This window comes from Amblyomma americanum, chromosome 1, assembly GCF_052857255.1.
Source record: "Amblyomma americanum isolate KBUSLIRL-KWMA chromosome 1, ASM5285725v1, whole genome shotgun sequence".
In the NCBI taxonomy this organism is placed as follows: Eukaryota; Metazoa; Arthropoda; class Arachnida; order Ixodida; family Ixodidae; genus Amblyomma; species Amblyomma americanum.
Genome location: NC_135497.1, coordinates 394,186,149 through 394,201,623, shown reverse-complemented (window position 1 = coordinate 394,201,623; position 15,475 = coordinate 394,186,149). Strand labels below are relative to the sequence as shown.

At 48.2% G+C, this 15,475-nt stretch overlaps 1 protein-coding gene across 4 annotated transcripts in view; it reads left to right on the top strand.

The window, feature by feature from the left end:
* Window positions 1-399: 399 nt before the first annotated feature.
* Window positions 400-15,475, top strand: part of LOC144115728 (uncharacterized) — a 71,280-nt gene continuing 56,204 nt past the window's right edge. For 3 of the 4 annotated variants that reach the window (XM_077650216.1, XM_077650217.1, XM_077650213.1), the window contains exons 1-3: window positions 400-661; window positions 6,475-6,658; window positions 8,787-8,963. The gene's annotated coding sequence lies outside the window, so the exon portion shown is untranslated. The remainder of the gene's footprint in view (window positions 662-6,474; window positions 6,659-8,786; window positions 8,964-15,475) is intronic. The other variant, XM_077650214.1, reaches the window with a different exon arrangement.

Genomic DNA, 15,475 nt, shown 5'->3' with positions numbered 1-15,475 from the left:
ATAAAGCTGAAAACTCAGGCATTCATCTAGCCACTGCAGCAACGTTCGATCTGTATGCCCGGCCGCCGCTTTCATAATTTCCTTGATGAGCAGCTTTTATTAAAGTAAATGTGCACATGGCTTAACAAAACCAACTTAGCACTTTAACGACCGTGCATATCACTCTTACCAAAAAAAGAAGAGGAGTATACGCAGTAGCAGAATTGTGCGCCGCATTTTACGCTGCGTGCAACTCCTGCCGCGTCGTCTGCTCCATCCAGGGCTGCGCGCGCTACTCGTCGGCAGCTACGCGTACTAGCGCGAACGGCGCCTAAGAACGGCGTTCCCCGCGGTTGAGCGGGCATGAAAAAAAATAGAGGTGCCTATGTTCAGGCGCTGGTGGGTTGCACATTTTCAACGACGCAAAAGCGCAGCCGTCGGCGCCATGTCAGCGCAATTAATGCATCCCGTTTTGTGTTATTTGGCTCTTCGTGGCATTGCGCGGCGGACATGTATGAAGAACAAAAGTGAGTTTTGGAAGTCAATGACAAGAGTTACGCCCTGTCAACACTGGCGAGTTTGAACGGGTAAAACTATGAAAGGCAGCGCTGCACCATGTCATCTGGGAAGGCAATGAAGACTCCTGCGTTGTATTACTAAGCCTGGATGAATCGCATGACCGGTGAGTCCCGCTCTACGTTTCCCTACTACTGATCTGTATTCACACGCGTTATTAGTATGCGGCTATACAAGGATGGGAGTGGCGATAGTCTGCGTGCGGTTGAATCAGCTAAAATGCGTCGCCAAAAAAGAACGGGCGTATAGCCTGCGTGACACAGTGTTGCTCATAGTCTCCATGTGCGTTTAGTACTCAGGTGCCGTGGTAAATAAAAATGCCACTAGATATCACAACAGAGTTACGCTGTTGCTTGCTATCGCTTTAAAATTACTATGCAGAGAATGTTTATTGTATTCGAGTCAGTGCGAAAGCATGTATTTGTACTGCGTAGAACATGACGATGAGCGGGCAGTGCCACGCTGTATAACTTTCGCGCTAGGCCTTCTGCGAGCAGCCAAGAGAACGAACGACGGACGATTTTTTGCTCGCGGCTGGTGCCTACCGGATAGATTTGTGCTACTTAGAAGACGATGTGCGGGCAGTGCCGCGCGACAGTGCGCTCCGCTAGGCCAGTTGCGAACAGACAACGGATCGCGTTCGTCTTGGTCGCCTGGGTTTGTCAGTTGGAACTTAGCGCCTGTGTTGTGTGCGTCTTTCTTTGTCCTGTTTTGCGCTACACTCACATACCATGGATCACTTATTTAAGATTTCAAGCTTTTTGCTGTATGCCTCGCTTGTGCGGCCCACTCTTAAGTCGTTCGCCATTGGCAGTGCCGCAATCGTTTATTTATTTTCAAATTGTTATATATTCTTGGTTGCCTGCCACCAGCTGTGTTGCCGGCGGTTCCCCGAGCGTGGAACTTTTCTCCGGCACGAGACCGTACCCACAGACCTCAGTGCACCACACTAACCAGTTTTATTAGGAATTTTTTGTTTCTCTTGCCCCTACTTGCATTGCCACTCGACAAATTTTTTTGCAGTTTTTAATTGTATGCAGATTTGTTAAATGGCGGTACCAATTTTCGTATGATGCCAAGCTGTGACACGAGATATCAGGCTTCCTGCTAGCGAAAGCATGCTTTTTTCCATTCTCTCTTCTCATTTATGCAAGGAAGACAAGTTGCAGCGTTCAATTTAAGAATACCTTAGACGCTGGTGCAAGGCACCCTTATGGGAATTGACGAAAACCTGTGCTTCCTATATTCGAATAGTTAGCCTCTTTTCATCACGCATAAAAATAGTGGTACTCCAGCCAGCTCATCTTTCAGTGTTGTTATGACAGTCATCCTGGCTGTCATCAAAGAATGTATATGGGTGAATTATGTGCAATCTGTTCATTTTTGTCATGCCTGCCTCTTTAGGTATTTTCGACATAGGCTCGCAGCCGGGTTTAGAAATGCGTGCAGAACTCTGCATGTGCCTCACAGCAGTACCCATCTTTGTTATTACATGCACTGCAGATTTCTGTGAAATACAGTTGCTCACGTAGTTCTTGACTGAGCTGCTTTAACATAAAGGAGTTGGGCCCACTCTAGGTGCAGTGACCATTAGACACCTGTTGCATCTTATGCATACGTGTCCTCAATGGATGAAAATGTTCCTGAATCTCTTTAAAATCATTGTGTTCTACAACGATGCTTTTCCGGTATTTCTGGTGCATAGACCAAAATGTCACTCAGTAATGTAACATTGCATGATGACACCAATCCTTGTATGTCATAACGTCCTTGCAGAGCACTTGGCAAGCTGCACCTGTTAGCATAGATGTATTGCTGGTTTATTGCCATGTCTTATGGTTATACTACACAGTTTGTATCTCTGCCTTAAACCTGCATCATTGAATAATTGAAAATTGGTTTTTGAGGAAAGGAAATAGTGGAGAAACTGTCAAACATCTTGGTGGACACCTGACCTGTGATGTAAAGGAATGGATAAAGAAGGGAGAGAATGAAGAAAAAAAGTGCCGTAGGGCAGGGCTCCAGAATAATTTTGACCACCTGGGGATCTTCAAAGCACACTGACTTACATTGCACAGCACACGGTTTAGCCTGAGTTCTCGTGGCTCATTAACCCCCATAAAGAATGGGAAAACCTTCTTTGGACTAACATTTCATTGTGGTAGCTACTGTCAATGTGTCGTGCAATCAGTTCTTTAGTTTTGAGAATGTACAAATAGATAACGTCCTGAACACAGTGATACGAGATTTTTTTGCTCTGAAGCTACAAAGTCATAGGCTTTTGCATGTGGGCTGTATATTGTATGTATTTTGGGTATAAAGAAAAGGTTTATTTCATGTTAGTACTATCTCAAATGCTTTCTTATTGTATCATGACAGCTATTCTAAAGTAACTTGGTATATTCATTTAATTTTGCATCACTTATGTGTACCTTCTCTTGAGCATGACAAGCTGAACGACATACCTCACAGATCAGAGATAATGCTTTCGCCGACGGCGAGTGTTTTTACAGTACTGTGCATCATTGCCTGTCAAGAATGTACTACGCTGATGGACACTGTAGTCATGACAGTATGTCATACGTTTAGGGATGTCTTACATTTTTTTATTGTAGTTTGATGTCAGTTCTCCATCAGCTATAAAATAATTACACTACTAATTGCTCATTGATAACAGCAAAAAATTAAAAAGAAGCATTTCCTTATGCCGTTCTCGGTTTTGGTGACTTGGTTTTCTCAATATATACATTGAAGGAGTTGTACACAAGTTTTTAGCACAGTTTCTATGTACGTTTTTTTTTTCTTGCTGTGATCTATGCTGTGATCTTGAGCTGCACGCCAAATTTTGCTCTCACTGTTCTAGGAGAGGCTGCAGACTTTAAAAGGAAGGCAATATATTTTATAGCATTTTTTCTCGGTCTGATTTTACATGAATAAATATATTTATACAAATGAAATCTGCTATGGCCAGCCATTAGCATAGACTCTGTCAGTATGCACCCGCTGCTTCTAATTGCTGCTTTATTGAGACCATTATATGGCTGTTGAAGCCACTTAAGATATTCTTATCTAGATGTGCATAGGTTTGCAATTATTGGTTTTGCAAGTGTGCTTTCATATGTGTCAGAAGGATTGAAAGAAGGACCAGAGTCCGTTTTAAACTAGATGGCAGTATGGGAAAGTAAAACCTTGTGAACCTTGTCCACAAACAGCTTTGTCAAGTTTACCAATATATCTGGTGTATGCTAATGGTTTCCGATTTTTAAAGGAGAGTGCTTTGTTGTAGGAAACTTGATAGTCACTGAAGTTAAGTCTATTAAACATCAGTTTTATACTGAGCAAGTGAAAAATCTGTATAACTTAATACTACCAATGTTGCACTGCTTTGCCCATCTCTTGCAATGAAAGACAGAAATAACCTGACACCAAACTTTGGGCATGACTGTTTAGGGCTTCTGGAGTGATTTGGAGGGGGAGGTATTCAGCATACATGAAAATGGTAATGCTTGCACTTGAAGTGTTTGTTTATGCTGATTATGTTTTCATAATTGACTACCTGAAATGTAGCATGGTGGCTACGTTATGCGCAGTGAACCTTAGGTCTGCACCTACTGGCATTTATGTTTAAATGTAAAGACTGTGTCACTTCCAGTGTGAGCTGAGTACACAAAATAACGGAGAGCCTTCTATTAAGCTATGCCATAACGCACGTGAAGGTTTCGCACTTAAAATACAGCTTTTACTTAATCATGTTAATTTGCACTTTGTGGAGCTCTCTCTGCTTGTATATTTAGCCTTTACATAACAGGCCATGAACCCTTGCAGCCGTCGGGGTAGCGAAGTCGTTCTGGTGCTCGGCTGCTGGCCAGAAAGATCCGGGTTTGATCCCGGCCGTGGGCAGTCACATTTCTATGGAGCCAAAATGTTAGATGCCTGGGCACTCTGCAGTGTCAGCGCATGTTAAAGAACATTATCCAGAGCCTTCCACTACGGCGTCCCTCATAGCCTGAGTCCCTCTGGAACGTTAAGCGCCATAAAACCAACTATAAACTCTTGGCATTACTGAAAACTTCAATAATCAAAGAAGCGGACTGGAGCAGTTTCCGTGAGCAGGTTGTGGTCCATGAGAATTTTTGCCCTCAGTGGAGTGCTGTGGAATAATTTGAAGCATATGGGGCTCTTTAACCGCTAACCGGGCTAACTGCACTAAATCATCCACCATTTGTTTAATGATACTTCCGCAATGTGGAGGAGCAATTCAAGGCATATAGAAAGATACTACTAGGTAGTATAGCTCCCCATGTAGAGTTGTCTTCTTCTTACCTAGTTCCTTGGTCTTTGGTTGAGCATAAGCATTGTTGCAACTTAGTTTGGTTGCAAAACTGAAGAGACGCCACGGTGGCTCAGTGGTTATGGCGCTCAGCTACTTACCCGAAAGGTACGGGTTCGATCCTAGTCGCCTCGGTCACATTTCATCGAGGTGAAATTCTAGAGGTCCGTGTACTGTGCGATGTCAGTACACGTTGAAGAACCCCAAGGGGTTGAAATTTCTAGTGCCCTTCACTACAGCGTCCCTTATCGCCCGAGTCGTTTTTGGACGTTAAGCATCCATAAACCATAAAACTATAAAGCTTCATCGCTTCGACCCTGGCACAATTCTCAACAATTCATCAGCTAAAAATACATTAACACTGATCCGTATGCGGAAACATATTTACAATACTCCGAGATAACAGGCCAGAGGCGCGTTTGTCTTAAAAAAGCCTTAGCAGCTTTCACCTAGCCGTTGGAATATTAGGTGTCATGAATTGAGCTGTAAACACTCCTTGCTTGAATATAACCAGCTGGCGGGCTAGCTCTTCAAGCAAAAGGTTCACTACGCTAGGTAAAGTTGATGTAGCCATGCATTGCCAGTTGACATTTAAGTAGACAAGGCTCAAAGGCAGTCACATAACATGCCCATTAACCTTTTTCGTAATTAATCAGATTTAATCTTTGGGCAAAGAAGAATGCAAAATTCTCGATCAAGGAACTGTGGAGAAAAAAATTCTCACATCTTGGTTTGGGTGTCCGCCGAGATATGTGACAGTTACTGTGCCTCAACACTGCACTGCACTCAACATTGACACTGCCACCATACCCGTCAGTCCAACCAGAAGCATCACCACAGCATCTCTGCCAGTCTTGGGAGGCGTTCCGAGCAGCTCATGGTGGAAAGGCCGACTCATACGGGCCTTCGCGGCAGAAGAGAGGAGCATCTCTCACCTTTCAATCGATACACCTCCAGAGTTATAAAAGCTCAAGAATGTGTAGTGCAGTAGGGTCATTGGGAACCCAGGGACCGGCGTGCCCGAAATTCCTTGGTCAAATAAGGTTATTTCTCTCTCTTGCTCCCCGTCTCTCTGACGTCTTTCCTTTAGACCAATGTAGTCATAACAAAAAGAATAACGATTTGTTGTTGCTTTTCATGTCCTCATAATACATTCACGAGAGGGAATTGGTCAGTGCTTGGCGAGTAGAGACTTAGATAACCTGCAGGATTTTACACATATAAGCTCGAGAATAAAGTAGAACAAAAAAATTGAACCCAAAAGAGAGGCCAGCCGTAACTTTGTAACGATTAATTCGGCACTTTTTTATTCCTTACTTCGCCTTTAGTCAGCCATGCCTTTGATACGGCGTCTGGCCTTGCCTGCTATTTATCGTTTGCCAGCAGATGCATAGACAACAACTGATAATGAAGTCCAAAGAATTAATCTCAAGGTAAAGCAATACGACGCCCGTAGGACAGCTTTTAATCGGTCCGTCATAATTATGGTAGATAAAACAAATCTCCCACTATCACTATCACCACTATCGCTGTGATACGAGCTGGCGTTCTAACCACGTAAAGAGCGGCATACGCACTCTTGCTTTCAGACTGCTTCTCGGCTATCTTCCGCTGCCATGAGTTGCCCGGCTGGCTTGATTCCAGGGGCCACACATAGCCTGAGGTACGACAGCGACTGCCAGACTCAGCAGGAGGATGCGCGATGGCAAGAGTTCAAGGGAGAGGGCCGCCTGCAAACCCATCATCTTTCCGAGGCAGTCGTCTCCGGAGTAGGTTCGTGAAAATTCGCCTGCCACTTCTTCGTTCGGTACACTAGGATAAGAAGTGCTTTTTTCTGCTTTTACAGTATACGAGCTATGTTTATTCACTGTGGCGACTTCAATAACATATTCATGTTCCAGTCAAACACCTGTCGTTTCCAGTCGTGTAGTTCCTGCAGTTTCCTGAAAAAAAAAAAACCTGTCACTGCAGGCCGTCCGCATGACATAATCGGAAGAAGCTCAGGGAACCGTGCCCCGGTCCCAGTATCAGCAGAGAATCCAAACGTGCGCGTCGTTCAGTTGTAGTACCTGGTTCCTACAAGGCTCGCTCACGCGCTGGGAGAGCAACCCATCAGAACCCACCAAAGCTAGGAACCAATTCTGTGTGGATGCACTTGTGCCCCCGTCCGCAGAACTGACACGCATGCTCGAGGGTAGGGATTTGACTGACTTTCGCGCCGCTGAGCTCTGGCACCTTGTCCAAGCTCCCAACGGGCACTTGGTTGGACATGGCAAATGTCCTTACGATGTCCAAGAAAGTTTCAGATCCCATTAGGAGGACATGCTCGATGTGTTTGTGACGGCTCGTCATCCACCCTAAAATGTCCTCTGGCCCACCGACCAAAGCTCAGCGGTGCTAATGTCGGTCCAAGCTGTGTTCGTGCATTCGGATTAAGTCAGCGGGTGGTGGTACATTTATAGGACATTCTCTTTCGATCTTGTGAGATATCCCTCTTCCCACCCTACATCTACATCGCATCTTGGCGTTCACGGGAAAGCTTCAACATTTTTTGCTCGATAGTTTAATGTGATTTCCACCATCTCTAGTGGCTAAGTATGATCAGTAAGCATCCTGCACCTGCTCAAGGTGTTTTTGTTGTGTCATGAACAGGGTCCAATAGACTTCTCCTTTCTTGATCGATCAAGTGTTTGCACGTGCCATATTTGGACTTGTTGTGACAGCTTCATAATTAGTTAATTTTCGTTCTTATGATCTGAATGAACGCCTACCTCTTTTATTTAAATTCCAGAAGCTTCATGCACCTCTCGCGCATTTATTTAGGGTGAACACGCAAGCTCGCTCTGGCGCGCCAGTGCAACCCCTGCGAACGCGTAACTAAGCAAACAGGCGCAGGTGTAGAGGGGCATATATGGGACACTTGCAGTCGTCTGCACGCTCTATTGAAGCGATGAGGCCAGTGCACCCTCGAGTGCTACAGCCAACGATGCGAAGCACTTCCTCGAGGTTCCTTTGCGCATGTGCCACTTTGATAATTAGTACTGGTCACTGGCCAAAGTCAATAAAGATGGAAAGACATTTTGAGAGCTTTACAGCTCCCTTGTTCACTATGAAGCAATTGGTGCACGGATCCATTCTTTTGTAACACCTAGCAGCGTTTTTAATGATTTAGCATAGATAGGATGTAGAGCTTCGTAATTCCTGTTTGGTGTGTTAGGTGATCTCTGTATGATAAGAGACTCAAGATTGTGCCGTGCTGATGTGTTCTTTTCTGTTGTCAATATCTTCACTTGACACCAGTTAATCTCGTAGCCGGTAGCCGGCGATGGCGTTACATTTTTGGTTTCAGACGCGTTTCTGGTGCTTTCTCAGGCGTCTCATGAAGTCCTTTTTTTTCACCAATGTATATTGATTAGCAACCGGCGCAGTCAATTTTGTACACAATGCCTGGAAATCTTTCAAGAAGGAGCTAGTCCTTCACATTCACCAGTTCTGTTCACACCTTGCCAGCGATGACTTGCGCGATGTTGATGCCATGCTTGCAGAAAATCTGTGCAAGCGCTTCGCTAATTCCTGCTACGTGTAGGACAGGAGCACGTTTTTCTTTTGGTTTTTTGGTGCTCTCGCTTTCTTCAGAGGCAGGATGTTTTGCTGGCATTCTTCTTTTGGTGTTCCTGATGAAGGAAAGTGGGTAGCCATTTCATTGCAGGTCGGACTCTATTTATTCTTTTCATTTCGCTCTTTTGATTGGAGTCTTGACTACAGACGTGTCTTGCACGGTTGATCAGGGAGACAACCACAGCCTGTTTGTGAGTGACTGGGTGAACAGAACCGAAATGTATCTTCCAGAGTTCCTGCGGTATGCGTTATAATCGGTCTATGCTGTATTGCGTTTCCACAGATAGCCTCTGGCAGCAACCATATGGTGATGCTGACAGCAGACGACAATTGGTGTCCAGGGCGTGTGCAGAGCAGGGACAGCTGGGATAGGTGGCTCCCATGTTCGCATCGCATGGCGGACGCAGCTCATCCACCTGCCTGCTTGAGCCTGGCACAGTGAGGGTGCAATGCCCCAGAGGTGAGTCGATACCGTGGTGTCCAGGAATGGGAGGCAGCCGTCGGTTTCTTCCTCAACAGTGAACTTGATTGATGGTTCAGTGTTGTTCAGGTGGTCCAGAAAAAGGGCCGTGTGCTTGCGCTCTAGGACACAGAAGCAGTCGTCTACGTACCTTAGAAATATTTTTGGCCTTGGCTGGAAAGTGGTCAGGGCTTTGTTTTCAGTGACTTCCATCGTGATGTTTGCCGCTGGGACAGAGATTGCTGCTCCCATTGCTATGCCGAAAGGCTGTTGGTAAAGGTTGCCATTATATGTAAATTAGGTTTTAGTAAGATAGAAGCGCAATAACTTGCATAGCTCTGCTGCGCCGAAAGGGGTTCGTTCTTGCCATGAGTCCTCATCTTCGAGGCATTGCCTGCAAGCTTCAACAGCCAAATTGACCGGTACGCTGGTAAAGAGTGAGCAGACATCTAAAGAAACAAGCATGTCGTCTTCAGGGACAATGCCTTTTACCTTGTTGATAAAGTTGGACGACTTCTTGACGTTTGTTTCTGTATTTCCAGCCAGTGGAGCCAAAACATCGTGTAGGTACTGCAACAGTGAATGCACCGGAGACCTCCTGAAGTCTACAATTGGGCGTAGAGGGGCGCCTTCTTTATGAACCTATAGAAGCTCGTGTATGGCAGGTGCCGAGCCGTTCATACATAGTAGGTGATAGTAGAGGCGTTTCATGGATGGTGGAATGTTCTTGAAGACTTTTGCAAGCATTTTCTGAAGAGACGTCTGCACATTTGACGTGGGGTCTTTTGGTAGTCTGCGATAGGTATTCTCATCCTGCAGCAAGGCTTCCATTTATACCCGGTACGAAGAGTGGTCAAGGATTACCTTGACATTGCCTTTATCCGCAGATAGGATTACAATTTGATCTTTTACCTATAGGCTACGAATTGCCGTGCTTTCTTCTTGAGGCAGGGAGTAGTCAGGGGACGCCTTCATACGAGACGCCTTCGCCCTAACTTCGTGTTGAACGCCTAGGTACAGTAATCGCACCACTCCTTCGACGGCACAAGCAGCCTTTCATGGGTTGGGAACTTTCCCTTGGTCGAAGTTCAAACCTCGGCTGAGTAAGTTGGCCTCAGCAGGTTTCAGACTAGGATAACAAGTTCTTTGTTTCGAAGATCATTGTTGACGTGGTGCCTGTTTTTTTTTCAACAAGTAATGCGTGCATCCTCTGTTCTTGTGATTTCGAGTTTTTTCTCTCGTGCGCATTTCCTGGTTGGAAACTAATTGAACGCTGGCAAGAATGTCCGAAGCAATGAACTCCAGCTCACGTTTTGCGAAGAACAATTCTGTTTCCAGGTGTTTCTTTGTTAGCTTGCATTCTTCTATCCGTGTTTGAAGCAGTTGACGTTCCGCCTTTGCGATGACTTGGAGACCGAAGCAGGTTCTGATGGGTTTCTTCAGACGCAATGATTTCGGGATAACTTGAGAAAACTTGCAATTTAGGTTAAGTGCAAATGCGTGCAGAATGCAGCGTGGCTCACGGAGTTCCTTGCAAAACTACGAATTCCGGTGTTGGCCAGTTGTCCAAACTGATGGCACAGATTGATGTAGTCGAGGGTTTGACGGCATACCATCTGGTGAGGAATCATGGCGATGAGAACTGGTCACTGGCCAAAGTCAGTAAAGATGCAAATGCGTGTCGGGAGCACTACAGCTCTCTTGTGCACTATAAAGCAATCGTCTCATGGATCCGTTCTTTTGTAGCACCCAGCAGCGTTTTAAATGATTTAGCATAGATAGGATGTAGAGTTCCGGCGTTCCTGTTTAGTGTGTTAGATGATGTCTGTATGATAAGAGACTCAAGATTCTGCCGTTCTGATGTGTTCCTTTCTGTTGTCAATATCTTTACTTGATCCCAGTTAATCTCGTGGCTTGTTTCTTGCACATGCTCGGCGATGGCGTTTGTAGTTACATTTTTGGTTTTGGACGTCGTTCTGGTGCTTTCTCAGGCATCTCCTCAAGTCCTTTGTTTCAGCAATATATATTGGTGAGCAACCGGCGCAGTCCATTTCGTACACAATGCCTCGAAATCTTTCACGAAGGAGCTAGTCCTTCACGTTCACCAGTTCTGTTCGCACCTTGCCAGCGGGGACGTATGCCATAAAACCTCGACTACATGTGCCACTGTGCTTCAATGTACGGCTTTGCTGGCAGTCTGCGGACTGTTGCCACGCGCTCGTGTGTTCAAATCAAGAATGGACGGTGCTGTACGTGCACTTACAAAACGACAGTAGTGGTTCAGGTCCTCCTTGTATTGGTCTTCGGTCATCTGTGCGGCACATCGCGAATCATAAAAGCACTTTATGTGATGCATTTTAACCTTGCGGACTGCTCAGGAGACGTTTGCAGAGGTCGCTCCTGAGCCGAAAGAGCCCGGCGCCGTACCTGCTGCCGTGCAGAGACCCACGTCCATTCCCTCCTCTTGAAGATTTCGTGACATTTCGTGACGCCCCCTTCAAGTCGTGAACCCAGCCCTGAGCGCTTCACACCCGAGGACGAACCAGCAGCTCAGCGAGCCAGCCGACGTCTCCAGGGAGAGGAGCCTGAGTTCGGGAAACTGCCGGACCGCACCAGACAGCGAAAAGACGCTGCTACCAGCACTGCAAGCTCGCCAAAGATGTCGACACCGATCATACTGCAGCAGCCGCGGGTGCCGCCAACTTTCAATGGATCCCTAGGCGAAGACCCTGAAGAATGGTTGGACCAATTTGAGCGCGTGGCGTCATTCAACAAGTGGGATGATGCGGCAAAGATTGGACACGTTTTTTTCTCATTGGATGGCTCCGCACGCACGTGGTATGAAAACTACGAGTCGTCCCTTACGACGTGGGAGCTATTCAAGAGAGAACTATTGAAGATATTCACCAGTGTCGTGAGGAAAGAAAGAGCCGAACGACTCCTCGAGTCCAGGATCCAGCTTCCGAATGAGCCCGTCCGCAGTTACGTCGAGGAGATGAAGCGCCTATTTCGCCGCGCCGATCCCGGGATGACCGAGGAAAAGAAAGTTCAGTTTTTAATGCGTGGCGTAAAAGAACAACTCTTTGCAAGCCTCGTCCGCCAGCCGCCAAAAACAGTCGAAGAGTTTATGCAAGAAGCCTGCACGATTGAGAAGACCCTCGACGTTCGAGCTCGGCAGTACAATCGCCCTTCCTCTGCCTGTGCAATCCGTTCGGACACGCCGGCCACCACCAGCGACAGCTTGCAGGAAGTTATCCGCGAAATCGTCCGAGAGGAGCTACGCCGATTACTGCCATCTTCCCCACAGCCACAAGCAGCGACTCTGATGGATGTGGTACGGGAAGAAGTGCTACAGGCACTTGGCACCCCGACGGCCACAGAACCCCAGGCCATGACCTACGCCGCTGCAGTAAGTACTGCTCAGCCCCAGCGACAACCCCCACGTCCTCCCCGAGATGAGCCAATCGTTCCACAACGCCGCCTCCCAGCCCCCGCCCGCCCAGCCTATGACCGACGCTCAAGCCCCAGGAAATGCGACGCCTGGAGGACTTCCGACAACCGGCCGTTGTGCTTCCATTGCGGTGAGGCCGGCCATATTCTTCGTCACTGCCCGTACCGACGTATCGGTCTTCGAGGATTTGCCGTTAACGCCCCACGACCACGCTTCGGACAACGTCCGCACGAAATCGACGAGTACCTGCGTCGAGAAGAGTACACGCCGAACCGCTTTTCGCGCTCACCATCGCCGTCAACCTCGCGCTTTGCGTCGCCACGCCGCAGCTACGCAGCCGAGGTACAAGGAAGGTCGCCCAGCCCCCGTAGGGGAAACTAAAGGCAGCAACCTCTGGAGGTGAGGTTGCTCACGAGCTAAACGCCGAAGATCCTCCACCGACCACGCCCCATGAAGACGCTGCACCCGCGACGCCGCATGAAGAACCGACACTCGCTGCACCGACGCCGCACACAATGAGAACCTCGACCACGACGCAAGCTACCTTGAAATTGACGCCGCCACCCAGAGGAGCTTCGACCACACGCCCAACCCGTGACTCGCATACGCGACGAAGCCGTGACCCGACGCCGAGAGCGACATGCAATGCAAGAGCCAGGACCTCCGACCTAGAAGTGACTATCGACGGCCGGAAAGTTACCGCTCTAGTCGACACAGGAGCCGATTACTCGGTGATGAATGGAACATTCGCTGCGCAGCCCAGAAAAGTCACAACGGCTTGGGACGGCCCACAAATTCGCACCGCTGGGGGCCACCTCATTACGCCATCAGGACGATGCACAGCGCGAGTGACTGTCAAAGGACATACCTATCCTGCGACCTTTGTTGTGCTACCGCAATGCTCCCGCGAAGTGATCTTGGGTATGGATTTCCTTAATGAGCATCAGGCGATCATCGACCTGCGATCCAAGCTGATCACGCTTTCGACAGACGAAGCCATCGCTTCGATGAAAACTCGGGAAAATCATGTTGCCCTAAGTGTCCTGGAGGAAGAAGTGAGCGTCCCACCCCGTTCAAGCGTTATCGTGACCATAGGCGCCACGAAAGCCATAAACACTGAAGCCATCATCGAGGGGAACATGCAGTTGCTACTAGACCGAGGAATCAGCATCGCAAGAGGCATCGCACATTTCCGCAATGGCCAGGCCGAAGTACTGCTGACTAACTTCAGCGAAGAATACCGGCATATTAACAGAGGAACGACGATTGCTTTCTACGACGAAATATCTGGCGTATGAGATTCCTTCGCCCTCTCCGACCCCTCCGCAGAAGATCCGCCTGACCAAGAGAACTCGCCCACTTTCGACATCAACCCAGCCCTGCACCGGAACAGACAAGACCAGATCCGCAATCTGCTTCAAAACTACAGAGAGTGCTTTTCGACATCGCCGAAGGTGCGACAGACGCCAATTGCCAAGCATCGCATTATAACGGATCAACACGTCCGACCTCTCCGTCAAAGCCCCTACCGTGTGTCTCCGTGAGAACGACAAGCCATCCGGGACCAAGTCGAAGAAATGCTTCGCGACGAAGTCATCCAGCCTTCAAACAGCCCATGGGCGGCACCGGTTGTTCTAGTGAGAAAGAAAGACGGCGCACTTCGATTCTGCGGGGATTACCGCCGCTTGAACAACATAACAAAGAAGGACGTCTACCCCCTCCCCCGCATCGACGACACACTGGACCGCCTCTGCAACGCCAAATATTTCTCATCGATGGACCTCAAGAGCGGCTACTGGCAAATTGAGGTCGACGAAAGAGATCGCGAGAAGACAGCATTCATAACTCCGGATGGGTTGTTTGAGTTCAAGGTGATGCCATTTGGTCTCTGTTCCGCACCAGCGATGTTTCAGCGGGTAATGGATACAGTGCTGGCAGGCCTGAAGTGGAAAATTTGTCTGGTATATTTAGATGACGTCGTCGTCTTCGCCTCGAACTTTGAAGAGCACCTCAAAAGACTTCGAACAGTACTAGACGCAATCAAGTCGTCTGGCCTAACCTTGAAAGCAGAGAAATGCCACTTTGCCTACGAAGAGCTGCTGTTTCTAGGCCACATCGTTAGCAAGGAAGGAGTACGCCCAGACCCGCAGAAAACAGCTGCTATTGAACAGTTTCAACCGCCGGCCGATAAGAAAGCAGTGCGCAGATTTCTCGGACTATGCGCATATTACCGACGATTTGTGAAAAACTTTTCGCGCATCGCCGAGCCCCTGACCCAACTGACGAAGGCAGACGTGCCGTTTAAATGGGAAGCGCCGCAAGCAGAAGCCTTCAAGGAACTTCAGCGTCGTTTACAGTCCCCACCGATCCTTGCGCATTTTGATGAAAACGCCGATACTGAAGTTCATACCGACGCAAGCAGCGTGGGACTAGGCGCCGTTCTCGTTCAAAAAAGTGACGGGCTGGAGAAGGTCATCGCATACGCTAGCCGTTCTCTTTCCAAGGCCGAGGCTAACTATTCGACCACTGAGAAGGAGTGCCTTGCCATCATCTGGGCTACGTCGAAATTCCGCCCCTACCTCTACGGACGGCCGTTCAAGGTGGTCAGCGACCACCACGCACTCTGCTGCTTGCCAATTTGAAGGATCCCTCTGGCCGACTCGCTCGATGGAGTCTGCGTCTCCAGGAGTTTGACGTCACCGTCGTTTACAAGTCCGGACGCAAGCACACTGACGCCGATTGCCGCTCACGAGCCCCTGTAGATGCACCGCCGCTGGACGACGATGAGGACGCCTTCCTGGGACCCATCAGCGCCAGCTCTTTTGCTCAGCAGCAACGCTCGGACCCCAACCTAGAAGGCCTCATCGAGTACCTGGAAGGCAAGGTTTCTTCACCCCCCGCTTCATTCAAGCGAGGACTGTCTTCTTTCTGTGTGCAGAATGAGGTCCTTGTGAAGAAGAACTTTACAGCGAACAAAACAGCCTACCTCCTTGTTGTACCTACTTGTCTCTGCGAAGAAGTTCTACAGGCTTCACACGACGAGCCGACAGCTGGACATCTC